Consider the following 23,530-nt stretch of genomic DNA (forward strand, 5'->3'; position numbering starts at 1 on the left):
ATTCTCTGACCGCCTCTATTTATTTTACTGGAACGACTCAGAATAAAGTGATTTATGCAGGGAAAACACCACTCTTGGACCTCACTCGTTAATATCTTTCTTTTTCCCCTCATGCCAGAAAGGAGGCTAAGCCAGATTTTCTCATGTCAAGGTGTTTTCTGCCAGGGAATCCGGAGACAGTGCAGTTGCCTTTCCAGAAGCTTGGACAGGGACAGCACATGTTGCTGGCCCTGCCTCGCTCCAGCTGCTGCCTTCAGCCAGGGGAAACGATGCCTGGGTCAGCAGCAAATTTGGGAACTGCCAGAAGAGCACCCAAGCACGTTCAGAACACCTCCAATTGTATGAATTGAATCTAGAAACCTGGTGTTTCCCCCCAGTACTCTGTCTTTTGGGCCATTTACAAATCCTGGGACAATCCTTCTCCTCTCAAGCTGACACAGACCCTGAGGGCAGAAGCAGCCTCACCAGTAGAGGGATTTGCTTCTTCTCTGGCACAGCAAAAACAGGTTCCCGATGGGCATTAACAGAGCCGAGGAAGATGCTGCTGGCACTGTGAGGAGGCGCAGCTCTGCAGAGCCCCTAGGCTGCCAGGAGCCAGCAGGCAGGGCTGCTGGGGACCAACGAGCTGCTGGTACCCGAGCTGAGCCCAGACTGAGCCCAAGTCTCTGTGCCTGCCTTGAGAGTCAGCACATGTGTCACATGCCCTAAGCAGAGGTTTCACGCTGGTGAACTTCTGTAGTGTGAGGAAACCTCAGCTGTTTCCACTGTGTGTCTACAAGACATTTCCTGCGCTTGATATTTACATTAAGGATGCTTTGAGAGGATGAGCTGTTAACGCTTGCTCCATCACATTGGTTGACCTGGTCCTTGGCAGATAAACTTTGACCAGAGAAACTACCTGGTTTTGTTCACTGCTGCAAAGCCCCATGGCTGCAGCTGCCCTCTTTCTGGCTCGAGGTTTTTTTTCCAGTCTGGGCCACCACCAGCACCAACCCCATTGGAAGAGAAAAGGCAGAAATGCTGTCAGAGGAGCCTCTTTCCTCGAGGCAGCACAGATAACACCCTGTGCCACTGCAGGGTGTTCACCCCTGTTGCATTACTGCCTTATCAGCATCCAGAAAAGGACTACAGAAGGCTGAAATATGTCCAGATGTTGTCCCGTGGGTGGGTTCGTTACCCACTGCACAGCACCAATTCACACGTCGAGTTATTCCTTATTTCTTTTTTCCTAGTTTGCGCAAAGTAGGGAGCTAGATGGTAACCCACAAATGCCCAGCTCCCTGCTTGTCAAAACTACACTATTGACACAGTTCAGCGTAAAAAGACATCAGCCCTCAATGGCTGAAAGTCACTCAATTCCTTCATTACTGTTTCCCATTTGTCAGATAATTCTCACGCTTCTCCTGTTCATTAGTTCACCTGTTCAATCTCAACTTATTTTGGGTCTGGGGAGTGGTTTGCGTTGGTGGTCAATGAGTCGGTGGCCGTGATCCCCTCCACTGCCAGAAATACCTTTCTCCTGGTTTTGCTGAGGTCAGTTGCTCGTGATGAGTTTCCTACCAGCCCATCCACCCCATGGAGGTGTTTCCTTCATGAAGGTCAACAAAGCGCTTAGCAGGACATACAAGGTGCTTGTAACCTGAGTTAACCCTTAACAACTCATTCGCTCCAACTGTCTCAAAGTCAAACCACCAACACCTTCAACTCCATCGACCAGCCGATGTCACAGATGCATGGGAGGAAAAGAAAATGCAGCTATTTTAAATGTGTAGGACCATTGAATGATACAGCTCACCTGAGAAGATCCTCAAGGTGCTCTAGGCTTATTTTAACTAAAAACTTATTTAACTTATTGTAAGTAAGAAAAAGTGCTTTTTTAGAACTAACAGTTTCACTGGAAAGCTCAAGAAAAAACTCCTCTCCAGCTGAGCATTACCTAAGAGCACAAACTGCTAAGGCTGCAATTTGCACAGTCACAAACAGGGCAGTATCTGATATACTTACAGATGTTAGACTGGAAGTGAGGATTTATAAAGATTACCATTTAAGAAACAAAGATGTGTTAGTGTGGGGCAAAACTCACTTCTTCCTGTGTTGGCATTTTGGCTGAAAACAGCCTAACAATGTTGATTTCTTTATACTACCCCATAAATCAAAAGTGCTCCTGTTCTTTCAGCTAGCTGTTCCACTGATAATTTTAACTTTTATGATATGCTTAATTTATTTTTTTTCTTCTTTTTTTTTTTTAACAGTCTAAAAAGAGCTGAACTCATGTTTTTGTCAGGGGCTTGTTGAAGTGATCTGCTTGTGCCAGTAGAGCTTTTCTCACATCTGCAAAAATTGTTAGCTAGCCATGGTCTGCCTTTAGGTGCACCTCTGTTCCCTGTCTTTTGCTTTCCCTGGGCTTTGTTTCTGGCAAAAAAGGCTTTAAATAGCTCAGAGTGGTACTGCACATTAAAAGATGAATGAACATGCTTCATCTCTGGCAGAAGCAATAACCATGGTGTGAAGGAGAAGACTCTCTCCCAGACCTGCTGAAGAAAGATACACACTTGACCATCACAAAGTGGCACTTTCCTGAGGTGCCCATCATGCTTGCTTTCTCTGACGCACACCAATACTTCATAACTGGCTAGAGAGCAGGGAGGTTAACCTGCATTTTTTTAGTGCTGTTTGAGTTCTCAGTGCTTCAGGATTTGTCTCTGTGGCTGACCCATGAAGATGCCTCCAATGGGAAGATGCTATTGACCAGAAGAAATAGTAGCACAGCCTGGTCCCCAGCGAATCATTTTGCCAGAAAACTGCACCAGAAAAGTGAGGCGACTTTCAATGGACTGAGCCAAATGTGCTAGTTCTGCAGCACAAAGACTGATTTATCCGTAGAGGAGGCATCACCAAAGGCAACCAGCAGCTGATTTCTAGAGACGTGCTGGTTATAACCCAGTAGCTTTCTTACCTGCAAATCACCCAAGGCAGCAGTAGAGCCATCCTAGGGATGCAAGAGCACTTGCCCACCAAGAGGAGACACATCAGTTCTGTTCTCTTCTACATCTTCTTAAAAAACTGCCAAGACCTGTGTAAAAAGAATTACTGTTAGCACAAAGATGCTCCATCCTTGTAACTCTGAACCAAAGCATACATTTTAAAGTCCTCTTAAAGTGCATCTTTCTTAGGAAGAAAAAGATGTAGACTAAGAAAGAGCTGCAATACTTCAGTTCCTAAGGGAGCATACACAATGTAACCAGGGTTGCATGACACCTGTACATGTAATTAGTATTGCAAATTAATAAGTTTAGTTCTATGAACAGGTGGATCACAGGATTCTCTAGCTTTGTATTTCAGGTTGCCTCTGATCATTCTTAAACAAAAGTGTTGTGGGTAATTCTGTAGACAATACACTAAGTGACATGATTAAAAAGAAAAATTTATATAATAAGATAGGTACTTAATTGTACACTCTACCTTAATGAAATAATTATACATAAACTTGCCTCCAATGCGTGTGATTAAAATAATGACAATGAAATCTTTGCACAGCGAGACAGGTAGTTAGGATGCAGCAGCTGTCAGTGAAGGAGTCCCTTTCACTGCTGGGTGCACACCCCCAGCACCTCTGGCAGTCTGGCCATCTCAGGTCAGAAAACAGCACTGAGCTGCAAGGCAAGCCCTGAGAGGGCTTTTGGTGCAATCAGTTGGGGTACTCAGCACTTGAAGCTTGCTGTGCTGTAGTTCTTCTAAGAGAGGGAAAGTATCCTTCCCAGAGAACCAAGGGCTCCTGTCTGGTTGTGGGATGGACTCACTAACAGCTTTGGGAAGGTGGAGACACAGCAGCAGTGAGGTCTGTTGAAAGGGGAACAGGACTGCAGTGAAGGGAACCAAGAACCAGCTGTTCCTTTGAGCCTGGGCATCACTTCTTATTCTCATTCCTCATGTTGTGCTGAGCAAAGAAAAGGTTTTCACCCCCAACAGGACTTTGATGGACTTCAGTCATCTCTCCAGGAAGCTTTTCTTACTGAAGGCATCTACCCTTTTGCTCATTTGTATGTCTCTGCAGCCTGGGCTATCCCGAGAGTGATGACTAGTTTATACTTCTCACACTGCTTATGACAACAGGGCATCCCCAGGGCTGATGTAGGAGAGGAGCCTTTACATGCACTGTGCCATAGAAGAGGCTTGTAGTGAAAATGCTACCAGGGGCTAAATTTATTTAGCTCAGATAAGAACTGTGCCATAAGTGATCTTTTTACATTACCTGAAACATCTCTTATCTACTGATCTTCCAGAGCAGGGAGACTTTGCCAGGCAGAAGTTTATTTCCTCCCATAATTTTCATGATTGCCTTTTTCCATTTTCAGACTCAGAATATTTTTTAGCCTTATCCAGCACTAATCACATCTTCTACAAGAAGATACTACCAATAACAGATAAGGATGACTAAAAATTATTTCTTCCTTTTCTTTCAAATGTGAGGCAGGTAATTCCCCGCTGCGAAGTCCTGCAAAGCAGGACTAAAGACCCTTTCCAAAAGAGTGAAAGTGAAATTAAGCTGGCACAAGAGACAGATTTCTCTTAGTCTCTAGGGAAAAGTCCACCCATACCTCTGTATTTCACAGACACAAGCAGATGGCAGAGCTTCAGCTGAGTCACTGCTTCTCTAAAAAGGCTCAGGAGCAGGGTATTGGTATCTTCAGCTGCAGAGTCACCTCTGCAGGTAAAACCTGACCTGCTCTGGTGCTGCAGAATTTGGCCCAATACTAAGGATGCAACTCCTCAAAACTGTGGGCTTAATTCTCACCCCAGCTTAGACACCTCATGCTCTCCAGCTCCCTCAATGCAGATACCAGCCACTGTTTGATTTACAAATAAACCAGAAACACCTGTAAATCCTTATACACCTTATTTTCCAAACAAGGTTGAGGTAGTTGTTTTTTTTCCTCCGTAACCTGTTTTATGGTACCCTAGAAGGATCACCCAGAGCCTTCAGTCCTTTCCAGACTAAGGCAGAGCTTTTCTTGAAGTCTGAGGAAGCTTTTCTATTTCTTCTTTGGGCTGGGGATCTGTGTAACAGTGGGAGATTGCATGACTCACACATGCAGCAGTTTTTAACACTTACCTTGAGAGATCCAGGAGAGGTTCATCCGAGAAAGTCATGCAGCAGGTGCTTAGCTTTATCAATGGTGTAGTTGGGACCAAAGATCCCCATCTGAAAAATGAAATGCCCACAAATCAGCAAGATAAATACCACAGTCTTTGCAATCCTCGTTGGCAGGGTACTTACAGAGCCAGCCGATTGCTTCAGGGATAGAGGTGCTTCCCTGGCACAAGCATGCTCATGGAGCACTCTGCCAGAGCTCAACAGGCAAAAACCTACATTTAATCATCTTAGGATAGTGGTGAGCTGGGCTGCTCCAAGATGAAATTAAAATGTTACAGTTTGAACATCAGACCTCAAAAAAGTCAACAGTCAGCCCTTGAATATTGGTGCTGGTAGAAATCTTTAAAACTGGGCTGTCCCAGAGCATTTTGCTGGCTCGAGAGCAGTGTGCCAAGGTGCAGGTGGGCAGACAGCATGGCTGGGCGTGCACATCACACCTCCACACTGCAAGCATCTTCTAAGCTAAAAGAGCTCAAATGTTGACTGTGATGTGGGAGCATGGGGAAGGTCATGGAGAAAATCAACCAAATGACATGGCTTCTTTGATATTAAATTTATAACTTGATAGTACTTCTTATGGTTTAAAAAAAAGAAAGTCTGCTGGAATAGCTGGGAAAAGTTCCCTTTCAGAAATTCAAGGAAGATGCAGTGCTACGACAGATCTCCTGATCAGTATTTCCTTTTGTACCAGTGAATTGCCAAAGGCAGTTGAAACCAACCAGAATAGAAGGTTAGACTCTGGTGTACCTGGCTACCCTCATTAAAAATCATTATAAAAATCCATCCTGTCTTGTCATCTAAGTCAGGACTGGTTAAAAAAAATGCACCTGGAAAGCATGCTCTTTTAAAATGTCCATGTCCCCCTATCTTGACTTAGATCTTGATGCATAAAGAATTTGACAAGACTCATCATACTGCTTTTCTCCATCTTTTTAGTGTTCATCTGCTGGTCACAGCTTCTGATTTACATTGGTCTGAAGTTAAGATCAGGTTGGAGAGGTTTTGTCTACCTGTAAGTAAAAAAAAAGAAGAAAAATGTGCTTGTTTGTGAAATACTCGTCTGAGGTCAGGATTAAATTCTTGGCTCTCCTACAGAATCCCAGTGGATGGCTGGGCAAAGCAACTCAGCTCTGGATCCTGGAGATGGACTCCTTTTCCTGTCTTATACAAGCCCTGTCAGGTCTCATGCCTTGTGTGTGTGTATGTTCCAAACAAACTATAAATAAAGGTCTTGTACACTCTGAAGTCTCCCGGACTCTCCTTATAGCGATGTCTATTGTTTAACTTGGTGAAACGCTACAGCATCCAAGTGCTCAAGCTGCTGCTCTAAACCACATTGCTGGAGAGAGCGTGACCTCTGAAAATGAAGCAGAGAGAATAAGATGTAAAGCACTGGGTATCAGGTTTATACCAGAACACAGACAAGAGTTATTGACCAGAAAATGCTGATGGGAATCTGATTATATTTCACTGTTATGCCTGCACATTGTCCCTTTGTGCTATTTGTCTGTTAAGCAACCTCCTTAAGTAGATGACTTCTTCCTGCCTTCTCCCATCCATTTCCACTGTATGCCAGCAGCAAGGCGCATGGGTTAGTGGTGAAGATTCAACATCACCTGCACTCTTTCCACACTCTACCTTTACGTATCACCTCCATTCCCCACTTGTCATTCACTTCAATGCAATGCTTTCTGTCAAAGGCTGTTCCAAGCCAAATGGGGAGTGAAAGGAATTGATGTTCTTGACATGGAGCCTCCTGTTTTGATGTATTTTTTTCAATTTTCCATTAATGCACTGGAAATTGTTCTCTCTGACCATCCATTTGTTTTCTCTGCTGGCAGAGCGGAGAAGCAGCCTCTCATATCACGTTTGGATGGGGGAAAAACCAGTCAGAGCCTAAAGTCACTTCAGTTTTGTTTCCTTCTCAGGTGTGTGCCAGGTTTGTCTAAGTCTGATTTTCTATCCACAGATCACACAAAGAAATTTCCAAAGCCTTATCATGAACCTGGGTGTTCTTACCATCCTCATTTTATTTTCAGACCCAAGAGTCCATGTTTGAATCTTTTGCTTGTTTTGAAAATTTCAGCCCAAGGCACAAAATAAGGGCAAGGGGCTCTGATTTTAAAAGAGAAAAATAACTGCCTCCTGAAATGATCCCACCACAAAAAAATTATTATTTCCACCCTGGGAGATATCTTTAAATATAAAAAGCTGTTTTGACTTAGTTTAAAATATAGAAGCTCTGTCCCGCACGACCATAAAGGTGTCAGATGCCACTACACATTGCATAGGAACCAGGGCTGGAAGGAGCATCAGGAATCCACGGAATCTGTCCTACAGGGTTCACGCTTGTGTGTGCAAAGTGGCTGTAATTCTACCTCCAGACGCAAATCCAAAGTTCAGAGTATCTCTTCTTACCTGAGATTGGAATTCCTTGTTTTGGGCACATTGCCATAAAAATTATCATAATTTGCACTGGAACAGCCAAGGAAGGGCTCAGCAGAGTCCAACAAGAGCACCACATTAACACTCAGAAAGTTTAATCCGCTCCTTCCACTAAAAGTGTACAGTTCCAGCAGCAACCTAGAGGCAACAACTGGAAACATCAAGCAGATGGGAACTGAGGGAACCCAAAGTCACAGCAAGACAATTACTAATGAGCTGCACATCCTTGGCTGGGATAGCACTATGAACAAGAGAGTGGGTTGGTTTCCCTACTATCTTGTGGGCTACATACCCAGCACAGCAAATTGGCTGGAAATGCAGTTTCACACATCAGATGACCTGCTTTATGTCTTGTGCCACTGGAACAAAGTTGAGCATAAAGTGCCTGCCTGTGCATCTAACTCTGTGATATAGGTCCAGGTGGGGAATAAGCTGCAAACACAGTTGAAACATGCACAGAAGTGTGTCCATCTCTAGAAGGATCCTGCAGATGGAGGTGAAGATGGGATAAAAAATATTGGAATGGGGGACAGGTCTCTCCTCTGCACAAGACTATCAAGTCCTATGTACATTTATAAAAGGTTCACCTCTCCTCCTTCGTGCAAACACAGCCAACATCTCATCATCTTGACTTTTATTCTTTCCCCTTATTTTTCCAGTGCTGACTGTCCTTCCCTAGATTAACAAGGCTATTCCAGAGGCTGGAAGACTTCCTTGAGAGAGTCTCATGACTTTTACTGGTGTAAAGAAAAAAAAAAAAAAGAAAAAAAGAAAAAAGCAAGCCAATTTCCCTGCCAGAAGCCTTCCAGAGGCTTGTGCATGGGTGATAAACAGGAACGCTCCTGGGAAGAAAATATATTTCAATGTCAAGTTTATGAAGGATTATTAATATAAACAGAGGACATAAAGTACAAGGATTGCTGAAAATGATGAAAACTACCTCAGCAGTATCCTTCTCGTGTTGCCTGCTCACTGTCTGAGAATTTAAAGGAAAGAATGATCACAGGGATCCAAGAGGCTTACTGGAAACACTCCTGTTTGCCTTCAAGCATGCATTTATTCTCCTGACTGTGGGGTGCATAACTGACCTGCAGCATTTAGCAGCTGTGCTTATCAGAGCAGTTTCCTTCTAGGTAGGGAATGCAGCAGATACAGTTGCCTCGATATTGCTCGTGTTTTGAGGGGAGGGAAGAAATTTTGGTTGAAGTTGCAGGCTGCTCAGTAGAAAGAAACAGTGGAGGAGGGGACTTTTTCCCCTTAGCAGCCCCAAAGAACAGCAGGACTAAGAACAACCACCCTGGCTCTGAGCGCCCAGTTCAGCTACAAGCAAGCTTAGCTGGTAGGCTGGATGGTTTCAACTCATGTTCAAGCAGAGCCCTGGTTTTGGCTCAGCCCTGACTGCAAACACCACGACTGTTGGTTAGAAATGGTGTTTCTTACAGCTGGGGACAACTGAACGGTTAGGCTGAGTTCCCAAAAGAGGCCCGTGTCAGCCATGTTCTTAAGGCAGCCTTTTAAGCAAGTCATTTGAAGGTGAAGATTGGGACATTTTCAATAATTGCATACACATATTTTGGGGAAACATTCTTACATTTGGTTTTTGGGTGCAGCTCAGGAAAGAGAAGCAAAGGTGGTGCTGGGTGGGAAAAAGGGAAACCAGACAATAGCTTTATCTATAAATAGCAGAGCTGAAAGGTTCTTAAGATTAGGGAAATAAAATCACACCTCAGAGGTGGTGAAGACACTGGTTTTGTAAGCCATGGCCATACAGTCCATCACAGGCAATGAGACATTTTACATTCCCACAGAAGGAAACAGGACCTTGCTGTTCTCCTGGCTTGGGCTCCAGCACCAAATCTGGGTTCCAAACCTGTCCCACTGTCCAAAAATTCCAAAAGCAATTATTGTTTTTTGCTTTTTCTTTTTTTATAAACTTGAGGAATATTAGCCTTTTGTCTTCCTACAGCCCATACCAACATCTAAATACAAGACAGAAGTAGGAGAATGGCATGGTGGGGAGGGAGTCTCCTGTAGAAAATTTAATAATAAGCACTGTGGAGAACAGGACTCTAAAGAAAGTGGATGCGGCTTGGTTCTGTGTCCCCGTGATCCTAAAACTCTATTGTATGCCTTCAAGTGGTGTCCAGCAGCCTTTTTAAGAACTTTAACAGCCAGATAAGGCAATGCTTGTATTTCTCTACTCTAGAAAAATTGTTTTCCACCCTTGGAAGCTAGCTACATTTAAAACTGAGAATCAATTTTCCCTCTCCTATCTTAGGAGATGAACATATGCCCCTAGAATTGCCTTTGATAAATTACATTTAAAATGGAGAAGAAAATAAATGGTAGAAGCCACCAAAATTCTGACTTCTATGCTGGCACCTGGCAACGGAACGTGTCAGAAAACGTATGCTCTGAGACTGGATTGCTCTGAATGACAATGAGAAAACAGCGTGCAGGGGTTGTTAAATAGATTTGTTCTGTGCTGGGTGAGACTGTAATAACTTGCTACATCAAGCAAGCACAGCCACAGGTTGAGCTGTTTACACAGCACTATTTTGTTCAATACCTTTCTCAGACTGAAACAAGTGAAAACCATGTTTGATACCCATGGCTATTCTTCTATTTGAAATTATGTTAGCAGAGCATTAGCAGGTACATTTTAAACAGCGAAGCTGATGAGAGTCAAATCCTGAAGATGCACAACCTTTCATTTGACATTCAAGTTTCTCTTCATATATTTGCCTATTATAGTTTTGCTTCGTTGCACATCTACTGATTTATTGACAATACATTCACACTGACACTACAGTCACCTCCATATTTCACAAGTATCTTCTAACTATGGAGAATAACTACAGGATAAAACTGTTGAGGTGCTGTGCATATTTATGAGGAAAAATATAAGGTCCCTGGAAAGCTGAAGTCTAACTCTTCCTCTGTCACAGAAAGTACCGCTTTCTTTGTAGCATCGATAAATCACCCCTTAATCTCCCTCCCCAAACCTCCACATTGATTCTTAAGACAGGGGAAACTTTATGAGATTCCTGACACTCTCCATTGGCACAGCACCTAATGCAAGAAGCTACCAAAGAATCCTGAGCCTCTAGAGCCCAAGTCATAAAAATAACCTTCTCTGAGCAATACTGCATGCCCTGCACTGGTCTTGTCCAGGAGATGCATAACCAGCACCTATTTTCCAGCTCTTCTTGCTGTTGTTTTTTAATAGGAAAAGCCAGAGGTCAGAGAGCAAAAACAGCCAGGGACTAAGGGTGACCGCAGCACAGGCAGAGCGGTGGCCTCGCTGGCCAGGGAGCAGCCCCACATCACCCAGACAAGGTGAACAGAGCACAGACCTGGCAGCAGGATCCTCCAGCAAAGCCAGGTCACAAATCAGTCCTGCAGGCCTTTCAGGGAATTCAGACAGGAGCAGCAGAAGACAAGTATACCCACAACATCACCCAGACATACAGTTTAAATGGAGCTCCTGGAGCTGTGGCAGGGCCAGTGGGTGGGAGTCCCAGGTGATGCTGGTCAAAGCAATTAAGCCCTATTAGCATATAGCAGGGCTGCCTGCTGCCCATCTACTCTTAATTTAAACAGGCAATATACATATAGTACTTGTATGCTGGACAAGAGGAGGCTGGTATGGAGATGCAGCTCATGACAAAGCCTGTGATGCAGATGGGGGTTGTTGTGTTTTGTGGTTTGTGTTTTTTTTTTTTTTTTTTTTTTTGTGCATTTTTGTTGTTGTTTTCTTTTTTTTCCCTCCCATGAGAGAAGTACTGTGGCACCACAATAGCCTGAAATGTTGGTGTTGATTTGCAGTCTGTAGCAGTACAACAGACCTTCCTCATGTTCCCACTAAAAATATCCTACTGCTAAATTATACCAGAAATCCAGATCTGCTCTGTATAACAACAAAAACACCCACAAGGATGGATGTCAGCTACTGAACAATGAGGAACAGAACACAAACTACAGCAGTAGTTGTAACAAATACCAGCACTGTGCCTCTGCTCTTCAGCCATTGTATGTTTAAGGATGACTTACCAAGCTACCCAGCTGATGTATAGTGGTGTTTTTTTTCCTGTTATTAAAGAGTAGATGCTTTTTAAGTGGATCTTTACATGCTTTTTAGTCCCTCACCTGCTTTCTAGATTCAGCGAGTACATACTGAAACACCAACTCCTAAAAGGCTCTTCATATCTGGGGACTTCTGACAGAATTGATTGCTAAAGCAATTCCTCTTGCCCTTACAATTTTTATATGACAGGTTTACTTCTGATACTTCTGGTGCTCCTCTCTCAGCACTGTACTGTAAGCTGGTTCTGATACTGTACATATTCTGTAAGTAGAAGCATGTGATTCGTGCTTACAGAGTTCAAACATGAGGTAGGTCCAAGATCAGGGACACACAGAAATAAGGATTTCATTTGGCTCAGGGAGAATTTCAGGTCCTAGCAAGAACCAGAAGTTGTTTAGTTCTTCTCAATAGTGTCTTGGTCCTACACACAGGAGGAAAGCTTACTTAATTTGGCCTTTGAGGAAGTGTCAGACTGCATGAAACTAACCACGCCGGCTAGTTGTCTTAAAAATCTTTCCAGTTCAAGCATCATAAACCAAAAAAATTATTTGTTTTTAAGAAAATCAGGCACAGGTTTCCACATATGAGAATGCCAGCAAGTGCTAAGAAATGGTCACAACGGATCTGCTTTGCCTTTGGTAGCTGAATCCTGGTCTAGCAATGGAAAACCTGCAAGGTTCCACTGCCAGGGAAGAGAAAATAGAAGTCTGAGGCTGGACATGAGCATCTGGGGACACCAGCTGGGTTCAGAGGTCTGGGCTTTTGTTTATAACACAATATTTTGCCAACAGATGTGGGCTCAGAGCTGACAGTGCTATTGAGCTAATAAGCCTTGATGAGAGGGAGGGCACACAAGCTAGTCAGCAGAAGCCCACTGGGGCCATGTTAACATTGTTCATAGAGCTTATTATCTGTTTGAAGCAAGTGACAGTGACTTGCAGCAGACATATCCCCAGAGAGCTTGGAAAGGCAGCTTCAACCAAGACCATAGGGACATATTTTCAAGAACAACTCCACTGTTAAAACCTGACATCAGGTTTGGCAGAAAGTGAGTTCCTGCAGCTCTAACTGTGACATACTTGGTTGGATTTGCAAAGGAAGCCACCATGAGAAAAAAAAAACCCAAATCATCCGTATTTTGGACCATGTTTTCAAGACTCCATTGCATTTAGCCATGCCTCTCAAAATGTGCTGAGGATTTTTGCTGATCTGCCTGTTAATATCATCAGTGGAAAGCAAATTCTTGTGTAGATCTCACCCTAGTTCTGAGTGCATCTCTGAAAAACTGCATTTATGTGCACACTAATAAATAAAAACAAACCCTGCCTTTAATCAACTTCCAAAAGCAGGGCTCCCAATAAACCACTGAATTATATCCCTCCAGAAATCAGTAATTCTTCAATAAAATAGCATGGAGTTTTATGAATGGGAAACATACAAATGGAACCACTCACTAGGCTTGCCGATGGTCTCCTTGTTTTATTGTTCCATGAGTTAACCAGGCCTGAGAGCCTTTGAAGTATCAGCTGCGATAAGCTGTTTGACACTGCTGTCAGACTTCATCATTCCCAATGAAAAGTGACAGTCCTGAGATTAAACTATTATTTCCTTATAAATAAAAGGAGTCACATTATCTTATAATTAATATGCAAGCTTTGACAGGCCAGACATTCGTAGCACAATTTCAAATTACCAGCAAGAAAAAAAAGACTAACTGCAAATTAATATTTATGAGGATGGTGAGCGGCTCAATTTTACTTCCTTCAGTGGAAGACCGTTCCATAAAGGAATAGTTGTCCTCTTTCCAGGGAAAAACATTCAAAACAAAACTTGTGATTACATGTACGCATTTTGCTTGCATCTGTTATGCTTGTTCAAATGCAGGGGGAACTCACACGCTGTCGGAAAAGTGCTTTGGAAGCTGCTTTCCACAAGTTTATCTCCCACTAAATTGATTAAACTCGGCACAGAGAAATCTCAGGCCAGAAATTAAGAGTTTGAGCAAATCTAAGAGCCTGTTTCAGCTTCCCATAGCAGACAGGAGCTGGTGAGAACAATCACAAGAGGAAGAGCTGATCTGGGAGGTAGACTTAGGTCCCAATCTCTTCCAGGCTGGGCTGCCAGTGGGGAGCAGCCATGTGGTATGGCCTGCAGCTTTGCACAGCAGATGCGATGACAGCATCGCATATAAAGCAAGGCACTTCCCATGCTGTGACAGTGCAGTTTGCCTAGCTGGGAGAACAGTTCATGCCACACCCCTGTTTCACCTGACCTGTGTGCTCTCTGGCATGCAAAGGGATGCCAAGAGAGTCCTGGGACTGTGCAGCACAGAGAATTTGTGCAGACCTCAGTTACAAGCATGCAAGAATATAGCCCTCGTTAGGGTTTCAAACCCTTATTTGAGCTCCTCCAAAATACTTCAAAGGTGTTCAGTCAGCAGTTCCACATCACCATGATCAAATCATTGCTGTGACACCCTTAATTTTATTATCTTTGACAAAAAGCCTAGTATGCATGCATTGTTCTGTGCAATGAGGATGAGAAAGCAGCCTCAAGCTCATGTGCCAGGCCAAGACTTGGGTAGCCATTGATTTAACATTTCCTACAAAGTCCTGGAAAGGCACAGATTGACTGGCTATGGGACTGAATGTGTGACTTACTGTGTTTTCAACCACTCTGCAATCTGCTCCTTCACCGCAGTACAGCAGAGAAAGTCCCCATTCCCACCACCCTTACAGCCAGTCTGGCCTGGAGGGCAGATTCCCAAACACGTACACAACCACGGCATACTGCAGTCTGCTAGGATGGCATTGCACCCAATGGCAGGCAGATTTTGGCTAGCATGGATTACTTCCAGGTACTTATGTGCTGGTAGCCCACACTACGTAGGGCTAAGGAGCCACGCTCCTGTTCCTATTCTGGGAGCCAAGCCTCAGGCTGTAGCACCGTCTGTCTGCTGGCCATCTGAAACCATTGCAGGAGGTATGCCATGGGCCAGGTACGGGTTTGAGTTAGCTGCTTTCTTTTAGACAGAGTGTTTGTGGTCCTACAGGAGGTCTTACAGTCCTGCACAAAAGAAAACGTTAGTGATCAGAGTACCTGGCAAAGAAGAGGTGCAGAGAATCACCAGCAGCAAATGTATGAACTCGGGTTCTCTGAGTCTTGGGACTGCACATGAGCCATTAAGCCAAGCAGGGACAACCTGAATACATTCAAGGAAGCTTCTTTCCCCTTCAAACACAAATACTGTATGAGAACAGACAGAAAATGAACACAGTAATCATCCTGCCATGCCCTATCAAGTGTTATTGCCAGCAAGGCTTTTGCTAACCACTCTAATTCCTGAAATAGCTACTCGAAAATGGGGTCAGTAAAGTGCCAATTGTTCATTTAAATTACAGTGATGGAATCCAGCTCTAACAACATTTTCAGAAACAAGCTTCAAAGAAACACAGGTGGAAATAATTAATTCCCAATTTCCTCCTTTTGCACAGACTGACCTGGATGAAGAAAAATTGTCTGAAGCATGAAAGAATACAAAACTGTTTCTTCACAAGCACCTCTGACGGGGTAAACTGTATCAGGAGAAAGGAATAATTCCGCTCATTCTACCCACATACGAGAAGATGATGACCTTTTGCTTCATTAGTCTGAATCACACCCAGCACGGATAATACTGAAGGACTGTTTATTGAAGAAAGGCTGCCATGTCTGCACATAACTCTTGCAAGGATGAAATAGGAATTAGAAACTGAAAGCAAACAAAGACATCTTTTTGAGATGACATAACTGTACACTGGGAAGGCTGGTAGATTTACCAGGCTATGTGGCAATACCATCCTTTTTTATTTGCTCAGTCACGCAACTAGAATGGTGATACTTAATTCGTCACTTAAATGCTTTTACCTCACACAAGTAATTTTTATATGGTGGAGGCAATTCATTCCATGCTGGATAGCTTTATGATCAAGATTCACCTCAAGTCACATAATTTCTTCTCTTGTTCTCTGGAAGGTACATCAAAAAGTGATCAAGGCCTCCAGCTCTTACCGCAACCCACGGAATACTCATAGTAGTAATAAGTGAATTTCAACAGATGAAGGGCCATAGAATCTTTTTTTTTTCTACCATAACTGCACCTCCTGAAAATGCTATAATTGAAAAAGCAGTAAGCGAGTTCCAAACAGGCATGAGCTACTGAACATTCATTTCATTTAGAAGCCCTGTGCTGTGGCTCTCTCTAAATTAATTTAATTTAGAAGTCACATCAATAACTGTGCCAGCATCAAAACACCTATGGGCTGAGACTCTGCAAACAGCCATTCCATCATGTCAGAGTTTCTTCTCTCTGGAAACTCTGGCTGCTAATTAGCTGCAACACTTCTGACAATGGACCATAATTCACCAAGGTCCTCTGCAAGTGCTTATTTTCTCAGAGTTAGTGCATTTTCAAGGCTTAAAAGTGATTCTAGCCGAGTCTCCATCTTGGTAGTAGTTTGCCTTATCTTGTGCTAGCTGTATTTTGCCAGGTATGTGAAACAGTAAAAATTGATATTAAAGGGATGATGATGGCGTTTGGATCAGTATTTAATCTTGGAAACATCTGCTGTCAATTAGGGAAGTTAGCACATACTCTAGGACAGGTTCTCCATTGGAATACATAGCAAGTGTACTTCCCTGTGAGCTGATTGTGCTATGCTGATTACTGCAACTGAGGCCATGGATCTGGGCAAGAATAAGCTCATTTGCACTAGCAGAGAACTGGTCCCATTTTATAAATAGTTGTTAACAGCCCTGTGCGCTTTAGGATTCACTAGGGTGCCTGGTGCTTCTTGGTCTCATTGTAATTTAGGTGAGCATTCCCATCAACTTCTGTACAGCATATAATCTGAAAGAGGCACTGCCACGCTCAGTCTGGCCAAACCTAACATTTTAGGGTCCACCTCCCCTTCCCCAGTGGAATACCATCTTTTACTATCACCCTTTCCGTCAGTTTTCAAAGTGATGTTGGTGCTACGCAACCCTGATGCGTTGGGAAATCTTGCCCTTAGATACTCAAGCTTCTTGACCTCTAGACAGGAGCTTTTTAAACCACCAAAAATACCCACCTCAAAACGTGATTACTCTTAAAAGTGATTTTTAAACAACTGGTCCCACAAAAGCTGTCTGGTTGTGGTTGGTAATAACAATCTACCCAGAAATACGGATCCTTCTCCTTCTCACTGAAGCTCTTCCTTCTGGCGTGTAAGCTGTATTTACATTAATGACACTTCCTACTTAAGAAAGTTGAGTTCTCACTAATTACTGCTTATTAACATTGTTGCAGTCAGGCACTTCGAAATTTAAAGTTCCATTCCAGTTACGTGCTACCTCTGTCTCTGAAATGCCAAAATGACTGCTAAAAGATACTTCTGAGCACTCCCAACACTTTTAAAAATGCTGCTTTTGACCAAGGTAGGGAGAGATTCTTTTTGATGTTTTGTATTAAACACTCTCCTCAGGATGACTCCGGTTAAAGTGACATGTATCAGGAAGTGTTAAGAGTTGGGTGACCTCTCAAGGGGAGGCAGTCTGGGAGCTGAGGGTGGGTACAACGGGAGCAAGGCAGTGGCCTCACCAGTGGGCATGGCCCCGTGTGTTGAGCTGGGCAGCCCAGGCAGAGCGGTGGCTGTGACAGCTTCTGTCGACAGTCCAGCAATCATAAGAAAAAGTAACAAGTCAGGCCCACGGTCAACCCAGGATACCTGAGCAAGAATCTGGGAACAGGTGCACCTACAACTTTGCTCGGGCCAAGACTGAAGGCCTGGGCTTGAGATTAAGTGGAGCTCTGGGGAAACGAGCAGTCAGTGAGGGTGAAGGACCCTGCTGAGGTCTCTTAGGGTGGTACACTCTGGGCTTTGACAAAATGGGAAAGAACACAGATTTTAATTACAGCACAACCAATCACACAGTAAGAACAACAGATTCAAATGAGTCTTAGTAATTATTTCCTGTAGGCTGAAATATAACTGCAGAAAATTCCTGCTTAATAATTTAGAAAGATGTAAAATATCAGTCTTGCTTACAAACAGTGCAGTACAAAAGTTCAAAGGGGTTAAATTAATCAAATAAATTATTAATTACAATTAGCTCATCCATTAGTGTTATGGCACCATCTCAATGCACCAGCCAGCACCAGGGCTCTTTACTCTGGTCCCAAAAGGGACTTCACAAAGTACAAACAGTCCTACAGGGACTAGGAGAGAGGACCTCCAGTTGAATGTCCCACCACCAGTACGCCAACGTCAAACTACTCTTCTCCTTACCTGGCAGAGTAAATCATTATTTTCTACAAGGAGAACATTCCTTCAGTAAGAGTGACTGTGAATGTTGCTTAGCAAGACACTGCATCCCTGAGGTAAGGCACAGGCTGGAAGGTGGAGGGCAGAAGGACAAGGGGAAGAACATTTTGGGCAAGAGCACAGCTGAACTGAGCCCATTTACTTTTCCTGTAAGGAATTTAACTACTGAATAGGAGCACTAACGGGATGTGTATGTGTGTATGCGTGTTGCTTTTTTTGAATATACTTCAAAAGAAAATAATTCTTTTTGGAAGAGAGTGAACAAGCATTTCCCTTCCAAATGGTGAATAGGGGAGTTGGAAGAAGTCCCCTAGAAGCAGTAAGTCACCCAAGCCCTGTGAAGGTTGGATTCATAGGTTGATGGTTATCTCCCCTTCTGACATCCCTGCCCTGTGTGCCTCCCCCCCCCCCCCCCCCAGTATATGCAGGCAGGCGATGAATCATAGATTGTGTCCTTGGAAAGATGGAGCACAGATCTCAAAGTGAGCATTACAGTACTCAGCCTGGAAGAACTGAGATCAGCAGCTTAGAGTTTCAATGACACAGCAAAAACCAGAGAATTGGTCCCACGAGTCACAGTCCAGTGCGTGATTCACAGGACCACAACCCTGACTGCTTAAAAAAAAAAGCCTTACAATATAAGTAGCATGAAGTTTTACCTATTACTCTATCAGGATCAATAGGACAATTCCATTCTGTAGAACTATGTTCTACCAAAACTCAAAAGACTGATTAGAACAAAAGTTTCAATAGCATATTTTTGTGGTACCATTTATAATCCCACATGGTTTGACACAGTGTAGTATATTGCACCTATAAATCAGTTGCAGCAAATTACTTAATGATGCATTAACTGTGAAATTTCACATATATTACAGTTCTTTAGCCAATGTTGAATGCTTTTTCAACAGCTTAATCCATCCCAGAAGTACTGAAGCAGGCATATTCATCCATCATTAGAATGCACATGGTCTTCTTTTTGCTCTTTTTATTTTATTAAAACTCTTGATCTATAAGCACAGCACTAAATAATTCCACAGAGCTTCATCTGCACAATATTCCCACCACCATCCTCATCGTGCTATCACAAAAAATATTTTCATCCTCTGTTGGATTCTTGCTATCCTCTGGCACAGCTCAAGACTGGCATTGACCTGGGCCACATTGCTGAGAACTGACAGATGACACCACAGCCATACGTGTGGAGGTATTATTGTTATCCCAAATTCAGGTTCTTCACCTGGTATGCAAAAGCCATTCCAGACACGGTGTTGAGATCTTGGCTTATTGCATGTCTGCGCAGAGATGGTCACCAAAATGGGGAATAAGAAAACTCCTTAACACCAATGTAGCATTAAGGAGCAGGCACTCCTGTATTGCAGCGCTGGATGCACGGGGGATCATCTCACCTAACATGCATGCTGTATGTTACATTTAAAAGGCAACATTACGTAGACCGTACATATGTTTATGCATTACATTTCTTGGAAGAGTCATACATATTCATTCATTTCCCAACAATAGGTGGTACTATGTTAACTAAGAGTCACACATGCCTCTTACAGCTATTTAAGAAAACTGCTGGGGGTCTCAAACAATACTTGACCCTCTAGTTACAGCTGACCGAGAACTGAACCCCAATTACCTCTCCCTGTACGGACTTGTCTTGACCACAGTTCAAATTCTTTTGGCAAGTTTGGTTTCAGATCCAGCTTCACAAGAAGCTCTTTTGAGAATGGTCTTTAGGAAAGGAAATTGGGCTAGAACTCTGGCGGCAATAAGGAAACCAAAAGCCCGTAATTCACCAGCATACAGGGAGAAAAGGTCACCCCAGCTGCCTTTCCTAGCAATGCTGCAGAAAGAAGGCAGGGGGGCAAGACCAGGTTTGAAAAGACACAAAACCTCTCCTTTCAGAGGAGTCATGAGGATGTCCCCAGCCAGTGTACTATCCTAGCATCTAACATTGAGCTGAGTTACAGCTGCAGACTTCTTATGTCACCTGTACAGCACGCACACAAAAACACATGCCTAAGTAATGATGCAGTATTGTAGCAACAATGTGGGAAATGTCCATGAAAGACCCTACAGGAAAGGAAAGCGAGTCACGCTGGCACTCTTACGTCACGCACCCAAAGTACTAAGGTGTGTGCACCCAAACAGTCTGTTCAGTATTCAGGCACTAACAGGGTTTTATCTCATGGTCATCGTAGAGAATGAGGGACACTGGCTATTCAGTCCACCTTAATATCTTAAGATGACAGCCACATGTTGGTTTTTGACATGCTTTTTTTTTTAACCCTGCAGAAGTTGGCAGTGATCCCACCATTAATCCATCTCATCTTTCAGGCTTGTGTAAACAGTCAAGAAAATTTCCAAGGACAAGATATTTCTTAAGGAAATTTGCCCTCTTACAATCACTTCTCCCAGATGCACGTACTTCAGTGAGTAGTATCTCAAGAGGTCAGACCTTATCTTTTTGTGCTGAAAACTAAGCAGGTTACAACACTGTCTTTGGAGCCCCTCAAATCATCCCAATACTCAAGCACTTTCTTGAAGGGCAACAGGAAATAATTCAAGGCTCATAGTTTAGAATCAGCTTTTTAAAACCATTAGTTGAAGCTGGTTTACACCAATAACTCTTCCTGCCTCACACAGGATTACATTTTGCACCTTTCCACATGCTCCTGTCTTACCTAATGAAGTAATTTCTAACCTGACAATTGGGCTATTCATGTCAGCTGAGCAACGTGTCACTGAACTGCTAATCAAACTCCTTCTTTCCTTATCACTCAATATGGAATATTTAATAATTGACACTTTGTACGGTCAGTATTAAATAATTTTGGCAGAACTCTTCATTTATTGATCTCAAGACAATCCTTTTTGTTGCCCCTCCCTGTGCAAGGGGTGGAGAAGTAGGGAGAAAGGAGAAGCCAATCCATACCACTGACAGTAATGGGATTTTCCAGTGAAAGGGTGAAAGGAGGGGAACTTGTTCTATTCTTGGGTGAAATCTCAAACCCCATGTAGTAGCAAAATCCTGGCTTGACCTCAGGAAGCACAAGGCACTACCTGCATCTACTTCAGTGCCACAACTTACTTCCTCCAGCCAAGGGTCCACAAATTCAGGGCTGACTCTGACCCTTCCCTCACATGTATCGATGCACTAAGCCTTTGTGCATGAGCAAAAAGAAAAACAGCAGAGCTGTGTAGAAAAGAAAGGAACACAAGAGCTGAAATTAGAGACTCGGTACAGTTTTCTGTCCCTAGCGTGCCAGGCCAGGGAGCACCAGCCTGTGCCCCTCCACCACTGTACCTGCTCTGTTTGCTGCTGCTGTAGGGGTGCCCTTGGTACCAGGCACATCACCTCCCTCCCTGTGCTGGCAGCAGCACTAGCTCACCTCTCATCAGCTGCATGAGAACAGCTGCTTTCTCTCCAGTTACAGCTGTGCAGACTGTATATCTATTGCTATTCCTGTCTCACACCTTTGTCCCCTCTGATCTCTCCGGGCTAACAAGTAAATTTCTTTCACTGCCCACATAAGTTCCATCTTCCCCATGCTCCCTTTCCCTCACAAGCCTGTGATCCCCTTGCACATCTCTCCTTGCATTCACCCTAAGAGGTAAACATCTGCTAGAGGCAGTGGCATCACACCCTGCACCCAAGGTGTCTCCTCTGTCCCGGCTGGGCAGCAGGTGCCCAAACCATGCAGTTCCAGTCTCTCTACAGACACAAATGCATTATTAATTTCTAAATGGGAAGTTCAGGGGAAACCTCTGAAAATGGCACTGTGTTTGAAAGCAAAAGGATCTATTTGTTGCACACCTGCCTGGCCTTAGCACTCAGTTACCTCTGGGAGTCAGTTTTGGATGTTTCCCAGCTGATCATTCCCCTTTAATATCCTCTGTTTGCTGAAAGGCACTGAGATTCTTATCGGGGAACTTACCATTTGAGTCATCTCTCTCCCTAATAAAATTGGCTTTATAGTTTTGCAAACAGGAAGAATTATTTTCCCCTCAAGATAAATATCAATAAACCTACTTCAGTCAATATTTACTATTTGGTTTTGGGAAGAAACAAAGAAGTCTAGCCCAAAGTTTAATAGAGTTTGATACCTTTTTTTTAATCTACACTACAGATGCAGAATCATACTTCTGCCTTGGCAGACACAGGAAAATTTGGTTTTATTCATATTACTGAAATGCTATGGGGCACTTTGTAGTAGGAGAAGGATGGAAGCCTGGGGTTTGTGTCCCAGGTATAGCCACATTTTTTACAGCCAGCAGCATTATGTTGGTTTTGTCTTTCTGGGGGAAATACTGTGGTGTGTGTTAAATGTGACCTGCCATTTCTGTTATAAAAGGCTGCATCTCCATAACACAGAGGCTTTCCTCTCATTCCTGCAGGAGAAGATGTATCATGCACCCTAAATACAACAGCACTTGCTTATGGAGCTGTTCACTGTCCTGTGTGAAAACGTGTGCAATTATTTGACCTGGCATAAATTCATAATTCTTGATGCCTAGAAAATTAACATATTATCTTATTAAATGCTGTTCACTCACAAATGTGCAGACCAGCTGTTTCCTCCCTCCATTTTTGAACTGTAGCAAGCACTTCCTAGAGGAAAATTAAAAGTAATGCTTACAATCAATTAAAAAAATATCAATTTTAATTCTTCTGCTACATAGGGAGCTATAGCATATTTTCAAGAATGGTTTTTTCTTTCTTTTTTAAAAAAGTTCCTGTGTGTTATGTTGCATCTCCTATAGATAAAATATCCTCCTTCAAAAGCACAGGTTTGTTTACTTTGGAGAATGCACTTACACCTAACCAGAAAAAGAACCTGAGTGGAGAAATATGGAACTCTCCTCATCCTAAATCAATCTGATATTGTGGTGAAATATAAACACAAGTATTTCTTCAGGCAGCTATGTGGATGATGACTAAACTCTCCAAAAGACGGCTGAAGTTCAGGCATCCCCTAAACCTGTCTGAGGACTCTGATCGAGTTATAAAATAATTTGGAAAATTCAAGCCATTTCAATCAAGACCAAGCAATTACACTCTTTTGCCAGTTCTGGTAATTTTTCATGGTTCAGCATGGAATACTCTTATTTTGCCCTGCACAAAAAATGTCTTTATATACAGTTTGCACTGCATTGCACCCAAAGAACATTTTCAGTGCAGGCATGGGATGAAAATTATTCCCTTGCAGGGTTACTGATGTAGGCAGGCAGCAGGTGTCATTCCCCTCTCCCTCCCTATTTTTTATTTTTTTTTGCTTTGTAAAGTATTGATTTTTAATGGTTACTTTCCCTTTGTATTTTAGCAGCTTTGATTGTAGAAAGCAGAACACATGCCTTGATAAATACACGTTTTGTGAGAGTGCTTTACCTGGCAGAACAAATCGTTAGCATTGGAGCCAGCATGCAAATCTTGATTTACGACCACCATCAAGGCTTGTGGAGTGACAGCTCTGATGAAGGGAGTCAGAACAA

This window comes from Falco biarmicus, chromosome 1 (assembly GCF_023638135.1).
Source record: "Falco biarmicus isolate bFalBia1 chromosome 1, bFalBia1.pri, whole genome shotgun sequence".
Lineage (NCBI taxonomy): Eukaryota > Metazoa > Chordata > Aves > Falconiformes > Falconidae > Falco > Falco biarmicus.